Here is a 15,635-nt window from a genome sequence, read left to right as displayed (position 1 = left end):
GTATAGACCTGGCTAATTCATTACATGACTCTGGGCAAATCATTTCCCCTCCCTTGAAAAATGATCCTTGCAGCTCCAGAACACCCAGAGCATTCCCTGTGGCCCTGAGCCAGTCCAAGCTAAAGATGGGGATAGGGGGAGGTATACCTTTAAGACTCTCCTCCCACCCTTAATGGAGTCCACACACCAGCTGTCCCATTGCCAGGTCCTCGGCCAGCAGTTGCCATGGTGTGTGGACTCGGAAGGCATGTTGCTATAATAAGATGTGTTTATTTGAATACGAAGGTCAGGGAGTTAAGTAGTTGGTATTCCAGTCGTATAGAGTCGTTTGCACAGTGTCACTAATAATTAAAGGGGGTTTTGACTAATCTAGTTGCTCTTCCTAAATATACTCCGCTCAAGAAACTCATCAAAGCAGCAAAGTAATCTTTGAGGTTATTAATCTCCTCTGCTTCACAGCTGGGGCAAATTTATTTGCTTGAATTAGCATGTAATAAACTTATAATAAAGCTGCCAGAGCCCCAGCTTGGTAGAGAGAGGCTTTGTGTAATGGGTAGTTACATCTAGGGATGAGGTTTTGGTCCTGAGGCTGCCCCTGCAGGCCTGGTGATGTTGGGGGGCTGTCCCCCGAGGCCCTGAGAGAGGAGACTGCCAAGCATGGGAGACATCGAGATGGAGCTGGAGGGAGATTTGCAGATTGGTGAGTCCACCCTCCCCTACCAATTGCAAACGAATGAGGAAACAGAAGCTTGGAAAAAGGAAGGAAGTGCTTAAGGTCATGTCAAGGGCAGAGCCCAGGTGAGAACACAGGCAGGTGCTGTGGTTTCCCATCTACCCCGCTGTGGTTGGCATCCTCCTGATCAGAGGTTTTCCACCGTGTTCCGCCATAGACCTCTGTCTGTGTCTCTTTTATCTGCCCCTTCTCCCTGACTTTCCCTTCACCACAGCCCCACCAAGACTTGTTGTCCTTCTCTATTTTTCCATTTTCCAAAGACATGCTGTCCTTCTGTCCTGTCTGGAGCCCATCTGGACAGCCCAAGCACAGCCAGGAAGAAGGCCATCTAGCTGGTAACCATTCTATAGACACAGTAAGATTCTACGAGGGTGAAGTGTCTCCTTCCTGAGTTCTGGGACCTGGGCAGGAGACTTAAACGGGGGCCTGAGAGCCTTGCTACTTCTGTCTTCCTACTTTCCTTCTCCTGTCTGCCTTTCCCAAGAGAACCAGCTCCATCTGGTCCTTGCTCCTTGATGTGGAAGCCAAGGTGATACTCTCCTGAATCCCATGGAATGCAGGAGGGTAGGGGAACCTCATGTTCATAAAGGGGAGCAGCTATAAGACAACCAACCACCTTTCTGATGCCAACACTGACCACCTTGCATAGCATTACTTTGATGGGTTTTACCAAAAATAACCACCCCGTGCATGAACGTGGGAAAAGGGGATGGTAACAAGGATGGTGACACCATTCTACCGCATACATAGCCGAGGTTCCCATTCTCCATTCCCTCAGCCCCCAACCCCTACCCTCTTTTGTCCCCTTTCCTTAGTCTTTTGGGGAGAAAAGAAGGGAAAGCAGAAGACAGGATTTCTGGACCCAGGACTCTAAATCTTTCCTTCAGATACTTCCAGGAGGTTACGATGAGTGACAACATCCCATCAAAGCTCACACCTGCGACATTACCAAAGTCAAAGTCATGTTTTCCTCAAGTAACAGATAATGCAAATACAGTGAGCAATCACTGGGGGTCTTAAAACTCTAAAAGGTGGAGAGCCACTTGCCTCAGGCCACACAGCTACTGAGCTCAGGGCCAACACTACACCCAGATGTTCTGACTCCGGTGTGGGGGCTTCTTCCACGGTGCTAAGTCAGCTGTCTTAGACAGGGACATGTGGTGAGCATTTCCTTCTTTCCAACCAATTCCTTGGCCATTGTCCTGGGGCCTGAATGATTCCCTAGTTTCCCAAATAATTTCCTCAAGGCTTCCAAATATCCTTCTTCCCATCCATTCCCCTCACTACTCCTCATAAAGTCACGGTCTAGAAAGTGCCTTTTCTTAGAATTTGTGAGTCTGCTACAGCTAACAGAAGCAGAGCTTAGACCCTTGAGAGGGGAGAACTAACCTGACTTGTGGAGGTATCTGGTATTCGAATGACAAACCAGACAGTTGGTGCTGTTGGAAGAACCACCTAGAAGGCAGAACCCAAAATCTGGCTGAGGATAGCACAGACAATGTCGCAATGGTGGTCAGCGCTGGGGGAGCTCAGTTCATTTGGGACAGGTTGCCTGTCACATGGACAGAACCCTTGCTCCATACCTGCCCCAGCTGAGCCACATCTTCCCCGTTGTCAAGGTGGTCTGGGTCACCTCGGCCAGGAAGGTTCTCCCTACTACTCTCTGCAGTCCTACGCTTCTATCCTAAAGCTGAGGAGCAAATAAATTCCAGCTTTATTCAAATATAACATACATATTTTGTAAGTCTAACATGCGCAATATGTTGATTTGATTACAACACATATATTGCAATATGACTAACACCATAGTGTTGGCAAACACCTCCATCATGTCACATAATTACCACTTCTTTTTTGTGGTGAGAACATTTAGAATTTATTCTCTTAACAACTTTCAAGTGTGTAGAACAGTACTGTTAACTACAACCACCACGCTGTACATTAGGTCCCCAGAACTTATTCATCTTCTAACGGAAATTTTGTACTCTTATTTTTTATTCAATTAAATTTATCTGGGTAATGTCGGTTAATAACATTACATAAGTCTCCTCTAAACAATTCTATACTCTTTAACCAACATCTCCCCACTTCCCGCAAAGGATTACTCAGCCATGAGAAAGAAGGAAATTTTGCCATTTGTGACAACATGGATGGCCCTAGAGGACACTGCGCTAAGTGAAATGAGTCAGACAGAGAAAGGCAAATCTCACTTATATGTGGAACCTTAAAAAAAAAAAACAACTTGTAAAAACCAAGTAAAACTTCAGCCCTTTCTTGGTGGAGCTAGAAAGGTGGAGTCTAGCAAAAGTGTTGGCGGTACCAGCTGTGATGCAGCTGTAGTCACAGACAGACTAACCCTCACTCCAGAGTGGCACGGTCATTGTGAGAGAAGGCAGAGCAAGAGAGGCCTCCAATTAGTTTCCATCTCCCCAAGACTTCTGTGCAAACTTTCATGAGATTTTTATTGTCTTTGGCAAGAGGCATCTGGGGGATGAACAGGAGAAGAATGGAGTCTGCCTTCGCAAGACCTATTGAAACAGGTCTCGTGGAGGATAAAATCAGTAAGACAATAATGGACCTAGACTTGAGTCAGGAATGCTGGGAAACATGCAAAATCTGTTACGGTGGAATGAGTGGCCAGAGGGAAAATAAAGGCAGGTCCCTTGCCATTACAATCTAACAAAGAACTTAATACAGGAGGCAAAAAGCAAAAGCTCACGCATTGACCCTGTAATCCTGAGCCTAGTCTGATAAGGCTGTCAGGCATCCCAAACAACAAGCACAACTATGATAGTGTAGGAAGGGGGAAGCCCTTGAAAGTCTATGTGTATCATCTCCACTCGCTGGGAAAACAAAAACCTTGAGACTGTGCATTCATCCCAAGGCCTGGAAGGGAGAAGGGGAGGGGCCCATAGTGCCAAAGAAAAAAACCATAAAACAACTTTGGTTAACTGCTGTCTCCTGTCACATATTCAATATGAACAAACAGACTCTGGAACAAGATAAAGATTCGGTCTAACAGACCCCCATACCTACGTGTGGGTGGTCACATTTCCCTGGGAAAGCTGGCATCACCTTCACCCGTCAATCAATGTGTAACTTCTTCACCCCCACCCCACCAACGATGTAAGTCCTCAGCACAAAGAACTCTCTCTCTCTGCTGGCCACCTGGCCTCTGGCCATCCAGGTGCTGGTCACCCAGCCTCTGACCACCCTTGCTCTAGCCACCCTTGCTTTTGCTTTCCCATTAGAACTTAGCATTAAGAAACTTTGCTTGCACACTAGTTGGCTCACTGGCCTGTAATTCTTTACTGTGTCAGCAAAAAGAACTACGTTTCTGGGAGTTTCTCCCGTAACAAAACCATGTGTCCACAACCCAAGACTTCTGAACTCCACGGGGAGCAATCTGCCACTTGGACAGATGGTGTAATGGGACTGGTTAGCGGGGAGAAAGTGGAACGCCTCAACTGCTTTGTTCCATGTGTCTCTGCCATAGAGGATGTTGCTCAGGCCCAAAGGGGTGAAACAAAGACAGTTACAAGAGAAGTGATCCGTTCCTGGAATTCTGTGCAAAGAAAATAATCAGAAACAGAAAACAAGGGGGTATGCATGAAGATGCTCATTGTAACGTTGTTTAACAAAAAACTGGAAACACGATAAAAGAGAACACTGGACAAAAGACTATTTAAGCAGTGAGGGGGCATCCAACCTGTGGACTCTTACAAACTCACCAAAACCCCTCCACAGTTTGTGAGAGCCTGAAAACATATGCTGTCACGTTAAGTAAAAACAGAACAGAACTCACACTTGCGTCCACAGGCTGCACGTTTTCTAGTGTAAGCATGTACTACTTTACCATGTATTACCTTTACATTAGGAAAACTGTGGCATAGGACATTTCAAAATACTGAGAGGATATGGTTTAATTATATTATCATCTTTACAATGATCTAAAACAAACACACTGGGCCTAGAAAGTAGGAAGGGAGAACCCTAAATTGTAAATTGGATAATATCTCAGAGGTGGATAAATTTTCTAAATTTTCTACATATTTAATATATGTATTTGCATATATATATATGTATTATACTATACTGGAAAACCTCTAAATTTTTTTATTTCACAAAATATAGAGAGGGGTAGGACGGAAGGAAGTGAAAGAGAGAAAGAGGAAGAAAGGAAGGGAGGGAGGGAAGGGGGGGAAAAAAGAAAGGAAACTGGACTCGACATCCGTGAAGCCGGAGTGACTCGGGTCTCCGGGGAAGCTCAGTTGTCCAGGCACGTGGTCCCAAGGCAAGAACCTCAAGGACAAGGACAAACTCCCTCACAGGCACCTCTGAGGGACTATAGAGAGTGAAGAAATACTTAACTGACAGCCCACATCCTGATTTTTCAAATGAGACAAAACTTTAAATCCCAGGAACGACAGGCTGGCAGGTTTGAAACAATCCCTGGCAAACTGCTAAGTGTATGGACTTAGAGAAGAGAGAGAAACAATCTCTCCTAGCCAGGAGGAGCTCACCAAGCATGAGCCACACCCCTGAATTCCTGCTCTGAAGGGACAGCAAGGACAGGAGGGACAAGAGGGTGTGTTTGACAAAGGATGTGGTGTGGTGATTCAATCAGACATTCTTCGGAGCCTCTGAGGCCCTGAACAAGCAGGGAGAGTGGCCTGCCTGGTGGCACAGGTGCTGTGGAAGCCACGGTGGGCCCCGAGTCACCCCCACAGGCATCTCCAACAGTGCCCCCGCAGCTCAGCCCTGGCTTGGTCTGCCTCATCCCTTTTTCCTTCAATTTGGATGAAGCAGAAGAGAAGACGCACTTATCAAATTGGCTGTTGACACAAAGCTGGAGGGATTGTTGATAGAACGGATGGCAGCATTGAGATTCAGAAATATCTTGACAGGTTGAAATAATGGGCTGAAAACATCTAAAGGGATAAATGTAAATGCCTGCATGTAGGTTTTTAAAAAGGATTTCATCGACATCAGGCATGAGTCACAGGGCTTAAAAAGCTGAAAAGAGTGAGGTCAGAGCCAGCACAGCACGATGCAGGTCAGATCAGGGGGAGAAAGGAAGAAAGTAGCATTTACTAGTGCACTAGGACCTGTGCTGGGTGCTTAAATGATTGCACACAATTCCCACAGGGCAGGTACTATCACAGAGCCCATGTTACAGATGAGGAAACTGAGGAGCTGTAATGTTATTCATAACTAAATGATTCTTACCAAGCTATTAAGTAATCCATATTACATTACTGAAGTTAAGCTACAAAGGGATGGAGACAGAATTTGAATTCGGGCCTTCCTGTCTCCAGGGCTGATGTTTTATCCTTCCCCCACCCCAGGGGGTAGATCTTACTTAATCTAACCTAAGCACAGTGATTCCTTTCTCTTCACCAGCAGTGGTTTTGAAAATGGCACATCCTCCAGCTCCGGTTGAGACATGAGGGCAAGTACACTGGGAGAGCTTTTGGTAAAGTTTTCCTCTTTCTTTAAAGGAAGCCCTAGAAACAGAAGCCCCTGTCCCTCCCTCCCTGTAAGAGGTACTGGCATGTGACAGCTGGAACTGTAGCAGCCATTGGGGCATCTTCAGGAACCTGGAGCTAGAAGATCAGCTAAACATGGAGGATATCGGGTGGAGACGTGGAAATGCCCCAGGCCACTGATGACGGTGTTCAGGCATTGACTTAACCCAAACCACACCATGGATTTATCCTTGGCAAATAATTCATTTTCCTAACTGTTTGAGCCCCTTCTGTTTGGGTTTTCTGTCATGTTCTGCCACGTGAGTCCCCTCTACCAGCCCAGGCAAGATCCCATTTGGAGGGCTTTGCTTACAAGCTACATCTGGCCTGACCAGGATGATGAAGAGTCTGACACCTACGGCCCCTCCATCACTCACCCACCGGCCACTGCTGGGTACCAGTGACTTGAGGGGTTTGCCTGGAGAGAAGATTTGGGAGGAAAGGAACACGATAATGTTCTTCAATTATTTGAAAGCCAGCAATTTAGAAGAGCATCTCGATTTTTTTTTTTCTGAGATCCTCCAGGTGGAGGGCTGGAACGAGGGAGGAGAGCTTCCACGGAGGCCGACACTGGTTCAGTGGAATCAGAGTTGCCCTCTGTGGGGCATGTATTGAGCAAAGCAGAGAGTGCGCCGCTGCTGGAGGTGCCCAGACAGCACGGAAGTAGCTATCAGACAGAGGGCAGAGAGAATGTCCTCACCAAATGGCAGGTTGGACCAGTTGACCAGGCTTCCTTCCAAATCCAACTTTCAGGGATTCCGTGTTATGCACATGGGGTAGTTGCTAGAGCCTTCCAGAAAAACAGCCAAGGAGAAGACCAAGTGTCTGCTGGCTTCTCTCTCTCCAGCTGGAGTGGAACCCTGACTCGGAGACACGGCCCTAGACAGGGAAAGGTAAGTGCCCGGTGAGGTAAAAGAACCAGTGTTTGTGGAAAGGCAGAGGTGGAAGAAAGCCCTTCCAGGAGGGAAAGTCAGAGAGGGCAGCCTGGAGAGAAGAGCCAGGTTGATGAATGGGCGGGATCTGGCTGTTTCCAGGCCTGGTTCCCACCCCACCCACACACACACGCAGCAGGGCCCATTGGTTCTTTCAGCCCTGCAGGCTCAGACCTACCTGTTTCCCAGGACCCACCCTAACTGAACGCAGGAAGGATTTAAGCAAATCCGGTTCTAGATTCTAGAACCCAGTAACATCACCTGTACTGCTGGCACACAGCTGACCTTGTGCCCCATTTGCTGGCAGGGCTTCTGGTTGTTCCTGAGGCACTTCCTCCCTCCTTTGGTGCCCCAGACCTGTAGGCAGGTCTTTGTGTCATTTGATGGGGTCCCTGCTGATGGACATCTGTTTTGCTCCCTAGCTGGCTCCCCCCACCCTTCCTTTTGATAATAAACCCCACCCATAGGGAGAGAGTGACCCTGTGACCCAGGCATAGCCAACCAGAGTATTCAAACCCCTTGCTACAGGTATTGGCTCCGGGATGGGCACACATGACTCCAGTCTGACCAATCAGAGTCCTTCCCCAATACTGTTCCAAAAGAATTTATATGGGGAGACTGCTGGCCGTTGGGTTTTGAAACAGGAAAGCTGGAATCTAGAGCTGGTGATTTCCTGCCGCATGAGGCAACCCTGGCTGTGGCTGTCAAAGGAGAGAAGGAAGCTCAGGAGACTTGAGGGCAGAGATGAGAGGAAGATGGGGAAGGAAAGGGAGGCACAGCCTTCTCTGCTCTGGTCCCTGGGTTTGCCTAGTTTGCTGCATTTCTTCAGAGCTGGAGTCTGCCCTCCACTCCCTACCCAAAAAGCCCCCTCTGTTACTCAGCTTTGGTAGTGTTTCTGTCATTGAAACTCAACGAGTCCTAACTGGATACCCCAGCCTTTCCCATCACCACAGGGTCTACCCAGCCCCAGAACCTGCCATCAGCACCTGCATCTGAAAGAATTCCCAGGGGACGCATCTGTCCTGGCCCTGTGTGTGGGGGCAAGGTGAAGGGGACGTGTCCAGCCCTGCCTTTCAGCTCTGTCCTTCTGACAGGTCACCAGGCGATGTTATGCCTAGGCCTGAGAGGTGACGACAGTACGCAGGGCAGGGTGTGAGTCAGAAGAGGGACCATGTAAGGGTGAGTGCACTCATGAAACTAGCCCTCCGCTCACTGTTCATTCATTCATTCATTCATTCAACAACTAGGTACTGAACATCAGTGACATTCCAACGCTAAGTCCAATGCTAAGGCTTAACTCAGATGTCCACAAACTCTTTCTGTAAAAAAACAAAGAGTAAATATGTTCAACTTGGTGGGTCATGAGTTCTCTGCCTTGTGGAAGGAAAGCAGCCACAGACAGTGGACATGGCTGTGTTCCAACAAACACACCATTTACAAAAGCAGGGGTGGGCCAGATTTGGCCAGTGGTATGTGGTTTACCAGCTCCTGACTTAGAACATGTAACTGGAGAAAGTGATTGGAGATAGATTAAGGAGATAAAGTCTTGGGTACCAGCCCAAGGGAAAAAAAATGAATTTTACTGAATGGCTGGTAGAAATCTTGAAAGCTATTCATACTGGAGAACGGGGAGGTTGAGGCAGGGTGATGGAGGGGTTGATTCAGCATCGGCCTCCTTGCGAGGCACTCCCAACTCCTTTATTTATTCAGTGACTATTTACTGAGTGTCTCCCATGTCCAGACCTTGTTCCAGGCGCATGGGGAAACGGCCATGGTCAAGGTAGGTGAGACGCTTGCCTTCACAGAGCTCCCGCTCTGCCAGGTTCACAAGGCTCTTCATGGCCGAGCCCTCTACCTCCACAGCCTTGTCTCCTCCCACTGCCCACCTACGAAATCACTCAGAAACTCTGGTTGTTTCTTCCTACTTCTATAGCTTCTTTGTTAACCTCTCCCTGGAACATCCTCACTCCACCTCATCCACCTATAGAAGTCCTTGGTGCCCACACGCGCTATTCTCCCTCGTGGAGACTTTGCCCTCTACCCATCCCATGGGGAGGGTTGGCCACCCCTCCCCTAGATTCCCCTACCTTCTCCCAGGGACCCGCCTTAGCTCGAGTGCTTCTCATGTGGCGTTGGGATTCTTTGCTCATTAAGTCCCTCTCCTCTCTAGGGCCGTCCCCAACACCTGACAGGGGTGTGCCACGTTGAGGGGCTCAGTGAATGTGTGGTGAATGAATGAATAAAAATAGCTGTGGGAAAGAGGAGAGTTGTACAGGGAGAGGAATGGGAGACGCTCAAACTTGAGAGGGAGGCCGCCCACTACTTTAGGGGCCTAAGCACTTGAAATATACAAGCGATCTTATTTGCAGGCTTAAAACTCCTGTCCAAAATTATTTGTTGAGTGTGAACAATAATGCAGTCTCTCTCTGGAACACCGTGGCGAGAGCTCCTACATCTGATTAAGTGCTGTCTCGAGTGATTGATGGGCTCCCGTGGGACAGCGGAAACCCCTCTCTTCCTGGCAGTGGCAAGCGATAGCCCAGTGCAAACTGACCCCAGCTGACACACTCATCTTAAAATATCTCTGTTTCCCCGCGGCCTAGATAAAATAGCTGTCACACTAAAAGTAAAGGCTCCACTCAGGGGGATGCTGGCTTCTCCAAGGACCCGTGATGGAGGAGCCTGCGAGGTCAGGGTTCAGCTGCAGTCCAATTCAGAAGGACCCTAAGAAACCGGCCCCAGATGAGTTGTACTCAGGGAGCAGCCCAGAGTTCAGTCTCTCCAGGCTGGGCCAGGGGGAGCAAGCTATGTCATCAACAATATCCAGAAGCCTTTATTCAGCATGTGTTGGCACCTGGTGCCCGGTTCAGTTCAGATCAAAGAGAACAACCTAGACACGGCCCTTTCCCAACAGAGCCTTGCAGCATACAAAGGATGATAACAACCCCAGTCGGCGCTACGGACCCTTTCGGTTTACAAAGAATTTTCAGCAACACAGCAAAGTAGGTAGAGCAGGTATGAAAATTATTTCCACTTTAGAGGCAAAAAACCAAGGCTCAGAGAGTTTATACGTCTTGCCCAAGGTCACACAGCTAGTAAGAATCAAAGCAGGGATCACTTCAGAGCAGGAAACAAATAGCATACTCAAAGGGCTCATGGAAGAGGGTTCAGTGAAAGATTTCTTTCAAGAGCTAGGGGCATGGCTAAGGGAACTGACAATGGACTAGGAAGCAACCCAGAGTGTTATGGGTTCAAGTGTGTCCCCGAAGCTAATATGTTGAAACCCTAGTCCCCAGTCCCTCAGAATGTTCCTTATTTGGAAATAGGTTATTGCAGATGCAATTAGTAAAGATGAGGTTATACTAGAGAAAGGTCAGTCTTTAATCCAATCCCACTGGTGTCCTTATAAGAAGAGAGACACAGGGGCGCTAGGAGAGAACAGCCTACGACGTGGAGGCAGAAGCCGCAGTGGCACGTTTCAAGCCAGCGCCACGGACCGCCAGCACCCCGCCAGAAGCTGGGAGAGGGAAGGATGGGTTCTCCTCTCCGGGTTTCAGGGGGAGCTTAGCCCAGCCACCGCTTTGTTTTGGATTGCCAGCCTCCAGAACTATGAGAGAACACATTTCCGTTGTTTTAAGCCACCTGGTTTCTGGTATTTTGTTACAGCAGCCAGAGGAAACTAACAGACTAAGGTCACAATAGCGGGCACCCCCTTAGGCCTTAAGGGGTCCGTGTCATAGGAGTCCAGGGACAGCAGGATCCTCAAAACAGGGGCTGCCTGATGGACATGGTGACCCAGCAGCTTCTCACTGTCCTTCAAGAAGGGTGCTGGGCCGACAAGTGCCCTGATCCTTCCCTTTTTCCCACCCTTCAAGTGACCCCCAGTATCTCCCAACAGCTGAACCTGCCACTGAGCCGGTGGACAGGAGAGTGAGGGCGATGCTGTCCACAGCAACCAGCACCCTGCGGCTGAGAGAAGGGGGAGGGAGGGATGAAGAGGAAGTGGAGACCACCCGGCCCAGACCCACTCCCACTCCCACATCTGGTGCTTGTCTCCCACCCGCACGGTAGCTCAGGAAGGACCCTGAAGAAGTGGAAAGAACACTTTCTGCTCTTTGGGGACCTTCTGGTTTCATGAGGTGACCGCAAATGCATGAAAACGGACAAGAGTACAAACACGTGCAGCAGATAAATCAGTGCACGGGAAAAGACGGCCTGTGATGAGCCCAAGGCGGAGCGGCCAGGGACGCCCCGCCTCACGCTGTGCCCCATTGTCCCCGGGTTAACTAGGAATATTTCTTCCTTGCCAAGAATCACTAGAGAGACCATGGCTAGCAGAAGCAGGCCAGAAGTCAAGAATGGTCTGGAGAGAGAGAAGAACATGCTCTCCCTGGGGTGGAGGTGGGGGCTCCTGTGAGTAGGCCCTGGGGCAGTTCGCCTGCCTACAGAGCTGTCCACCCGAGATGAGTCCACCAGAGACGGGGCAGGCGGCTGTCCTGTTCGCTCCCCCAGCAGGCTCGGGGAGGCTTCTGTGTGGGCCTTGAGCCGCCCTCCTCCACCCGCTCACAGCTGCCCCCGTTTCTGGAAGCTGAGGGGGAACACCTGTCTTGTTCACAGTGTATTTCCAGGGCAGAGCGAAGGTCCCTGATAAATACTTGGTGGACAAATGAAAGAGGAAGACTCCGGAGAGACAGGGAAACGCTGACAAGACAGAGGTGCCTTGAGAAATACAAAGCACGGGCAGACGTGCGTGGGGGTGGACAGGGCCACTTGCGGGGCACCCCACCCTCTGCAGGTATGCCCCAGAGCCACGGGCAGACAGAGTCAGAGAGCAATCCTGCCCCCAGATGCAAGCCTCACTGTCCCCACTGCAGATCGTCTGAGCTCCTGGGGTGCGATCTGTCCCCGTGCACCCTGCAGGTGGCCTCCTGGGACCCCAGCACCGAGGCCTCCACAGGGTCTCGGAGCACATCCGCGCAGTTCCATAGCTTTCTCGGGGAACAGGCCGGTGGGTGGGGGCTCCTGCCAGGTCAGGAAAGGTCACAGGACGGGGCTGCCTGCTCCAGCAGACAGACAGGGCGCCTGGGGAAGAGGCCCCCGAAGGCATGCAGATGGGAAGGTCTGTCCTCACCAGCGTGCTAGACTGAAAGACCGTCCTTCCCCGGCGTGGACTTATGCTGAGGCTTTAATTATAGCTTGTCACTCAGGTGCCTTCCCCAAGAGATGGCTGAGCCGGACAGCTACGGAAATGAAACTCTCGCTTCAGATGGCTCATTCTGTCTGTCAGGAAATTTCAGGCTCACAAATAATATCATGAATTGTGGCAGCGCCGTGCCTCCCAAGAGCTCAGTGTGCTGAGCCCCCTACCCCCACCCCACCCCACCCCCGCCCGCTGGGCCTGGCCAATGAGCTCCCCTGACAGGGTGGGACAGCCATCGAAACAGGCCATTCCCAAGAAGGGAAAATCTTGATGACCCCAGCGAGGCAAAGTGACTGGCTCAAGGTCACCGGCGGAAGGTGGGTGGGACAGGGAGACCTGTGAGCATCGCTTTGTTACGGACTCCTTTCTATTTGACAATGTCCCAGAAAGGAAGCCTCCCAGCAACAACAATATTAAGAGTTTGTTTGTTTAATCGACTCTTGGTGCCAGGAGTTGAGGCTCTGCATGAACCACCCCACTTAATCCTCCTCATAGCAGCCGCGGTGAATTGGTTAAAATTATTGTCTTCCCTTTTTATAAGGAAACCTCAAGACTAGCGAGCTTGTTCAAGGTCACACAGCTGGAACCAGGACTTGAATCCAGATTGCCCACCAGCAGAGCCTGAACGCTCAGCTCCCGTGCTCTCTCCTCCTTACGCTGATGCCCGAACTAGTACACGGGAGACCTGGAGTCCTTCCCCTTTGCCTCTGCCAGGAAACACTAATTGTTCCTGGATGCATTCAGCAAAGCGCACACCATGGAGACAGGCTGTCCTTGAGCCCTGGCAGGGTCAGCTGTGAGCATCTGGGTCCAGGGGAAGGGGTGTCCTCCTGTCCCCCCAGGTTGGCCTGAGGACGTGCCGACAGCAGGGAGGGGGCTGTGCCTCAGGCGTGCGTGGCTCCAGGCAGCTCACAGGACACCTGGTGCTCTGTGCGCATCTTCGTGTCCTTGGCCCCTGAGTCTTGGGCTCAGAATGAAGTAGGGTTAGGCCCTTAAGGGGCTTGGAATAGGACATCAGCTCCCTGGGGAAGATGTGACCCAGAGGAGCATAGGGTGTGACCTGCCACACAGGTCCCTTTCCAGCAGCGGTGCCCAAAGCCCACCAGATTCTCCGCTGGTGGCTTCCCAGAGCCACGCAGGAGAGCTGCTTTGCGTTGCCTGTTGGCCAAGGTGTCCACCTGGTTTGGAAAGAGGGCCGAGTTTCAGCCTTAAGATGCTCCGGGATAAGAGGAATAGAGTGTGGGTCTGAAGGGCAAGTGCAGGGGCGTCCTTTTCTGGCAGAAAAGACCTGACCTAAATCCTACTTCCCACTTTGCTAGTTAGGGAACCCTTGGCAGTTCCCTGAACCCCCATTAACCTCGGCTTCCTCATCTGGACATGGAAACGGCAGCCTCTGCCTCAGGACAGTGAGGCGGACTGAGCCAGTCTGTGTGTCTAGGCTGTTTGTGGCACAATGGTGGGGTGGGGGGCGGGGAGCAGTGCTCTATTGCCCAACAATCAGGTCTCCATCTTTTAGTGAGCTCGCGCCCCTGGCCTGTGATCTTCACAAGTGCTCCTCAGTTTTTTTCACGTCCTTAGGCAGGGCAGGAAGGCCCAGAGTGGGCTGAGTTGGGTATTTCCCCTCCCCCGGGTCCCTTGGGCTCTGATAAAACCCCAGCAGGTCTGGTTAACTAGTTTCTCTTGAGGGCAGGCCTTATTAAGAACAGAGTGCTTTGAAGTATTTCCAGATGGTTGCTTTTCCCCTCTCGATGCAGGAAGCAAGAGGGGATCTTTCTCTCGTTTTTTACTGTAAGAACCTGGCAGTAAAACCCACGAAAATGTAGGGCCCCTCTGACCAGGTCCCTTCGGAGTTTCTGGCCCTCTGGAATGTCCACACTAAGCCGGTAGCAATGCGTCAATTACACGTCAATGTTCCTACCCAGCACTGGTTACTGTGGGAATTTCTGCTCTAAGGTTTCTGCTCAAGTAAGTTGTGATTCTCTGTATCCACCTGTCCTTCCCATTTGGGGGTACAGCAGTTTGCCCAGTGGCCTCAATTCTGTGATGTGTCAAAGAAGAGTTGCTGATTTCCAGTTTGTTCAACTTCTCACTCACGATCAGGACACGGGGATAGCGTCCAGCCTCCTTCTCAATCCGTGTGTATGGAGAGGCCCTGTGTGATGAATGTGTTGGCCCCAACTCACTCTGGCCTTTCATGGAGTGCCCTCTTTGTGCCAGGGTTCGACTCAAGGTTCCGTGTTCTTCATCTTGCTTATGACTCATTGCCCAGAAGGACGGGTGTTACAAACTCTTTACAGACAAGAAAACAGAGGCCCAGAGAACTTAAATCACACAACTGCTGGAGGCGAAGGTGTGCCAGAGCCCAGCGTTTCCCCAGCGACCATGTGCTGCACCCACTCCTTCTCACACGCCGCCCCCAAAGACCCTCTGGCAAGCTGAGCACGCAGAGCCGCTCCTGGCCCCGAGAGAAGGCAATGCAACAACTCCGCCTGCACCGGGGTAAAGGGGTAAGCCGCCGCTCCTGGTGGAAGGAAAGGCCCAGGCAGCCCTGTTTCTGCGGGTCCAGTTACTGGGAAATATGCTCAAATGGCACATTATAGTTTTATGAATCCAGCTCCTTCTGTTGTCCTGATTGAAGTACAGAACGCCTGGGGCAGGCTGCCCTCCTTCATAGACCCATTTGTCATGGGAATTGATTAAGAAAAAATAAAAAGGCAGGCTGATGGCTTGATTACATCTGTTCGCAGCCGGAGAAGGCCTGCCACCTGTCTCGACCATCCTTAGCTCAGCCAGAACACAGGAACTGCTGGCTCTTTGTCCCCAAAGCAGGAGCTCTCCAAGGAGCACAGGGGGATGCTGGGAGGAGCTGGGGGTGGCGGGGGGAGGTCATCAAGATGGTGGGAAAGCAGAGTCTCCTGAGCCCAAGGTCTTGGGGCTGTGACGTGCCTTGATCTGCGCAACTGTCAGCCTTGGGCAGGGAGACAGAAACCCAGCAGAGCATTGTGCTCTCTTGGGGTCAGTGTCCCAGGGGCTGCAGACCAGGGCTGCTCTGCATTCAGGGTCAGAGGCAAGGAAGGGGACAGCTTCATCCATGTCTAAGCCAAACCCTTCCACCCCAAGTGGCAATGGAGCAAACTCTAGTCACAGGATCTCAGACCATTGAGTCCCACCCCCTCGTTGACAGAGGGGAAGGGACTTGCCCAAGGGCACACAATGACAGTGGCAGAGCCAAGACCCAGCCT

Source organism: Phyllostomus hastatus, unplaced genomic scaffold (genome assembly GCF_019186645.2).
Source record: "Phyllostomus hastatus isolate PE091 unplaced genomic scaffold, TTU_PhHast_1.1 phas_contig_210, whole genome shotgun sequence".
Taxonomy (NCBI): Eukaryota; Metazoa; Chordata; class Mammalia; order Chiroptera; family Phyllostomidae; genus Phyllostomus; species Phyllostomus hastatus.
Note: the sequence above shows the minus strand (reverse complement) of the source record.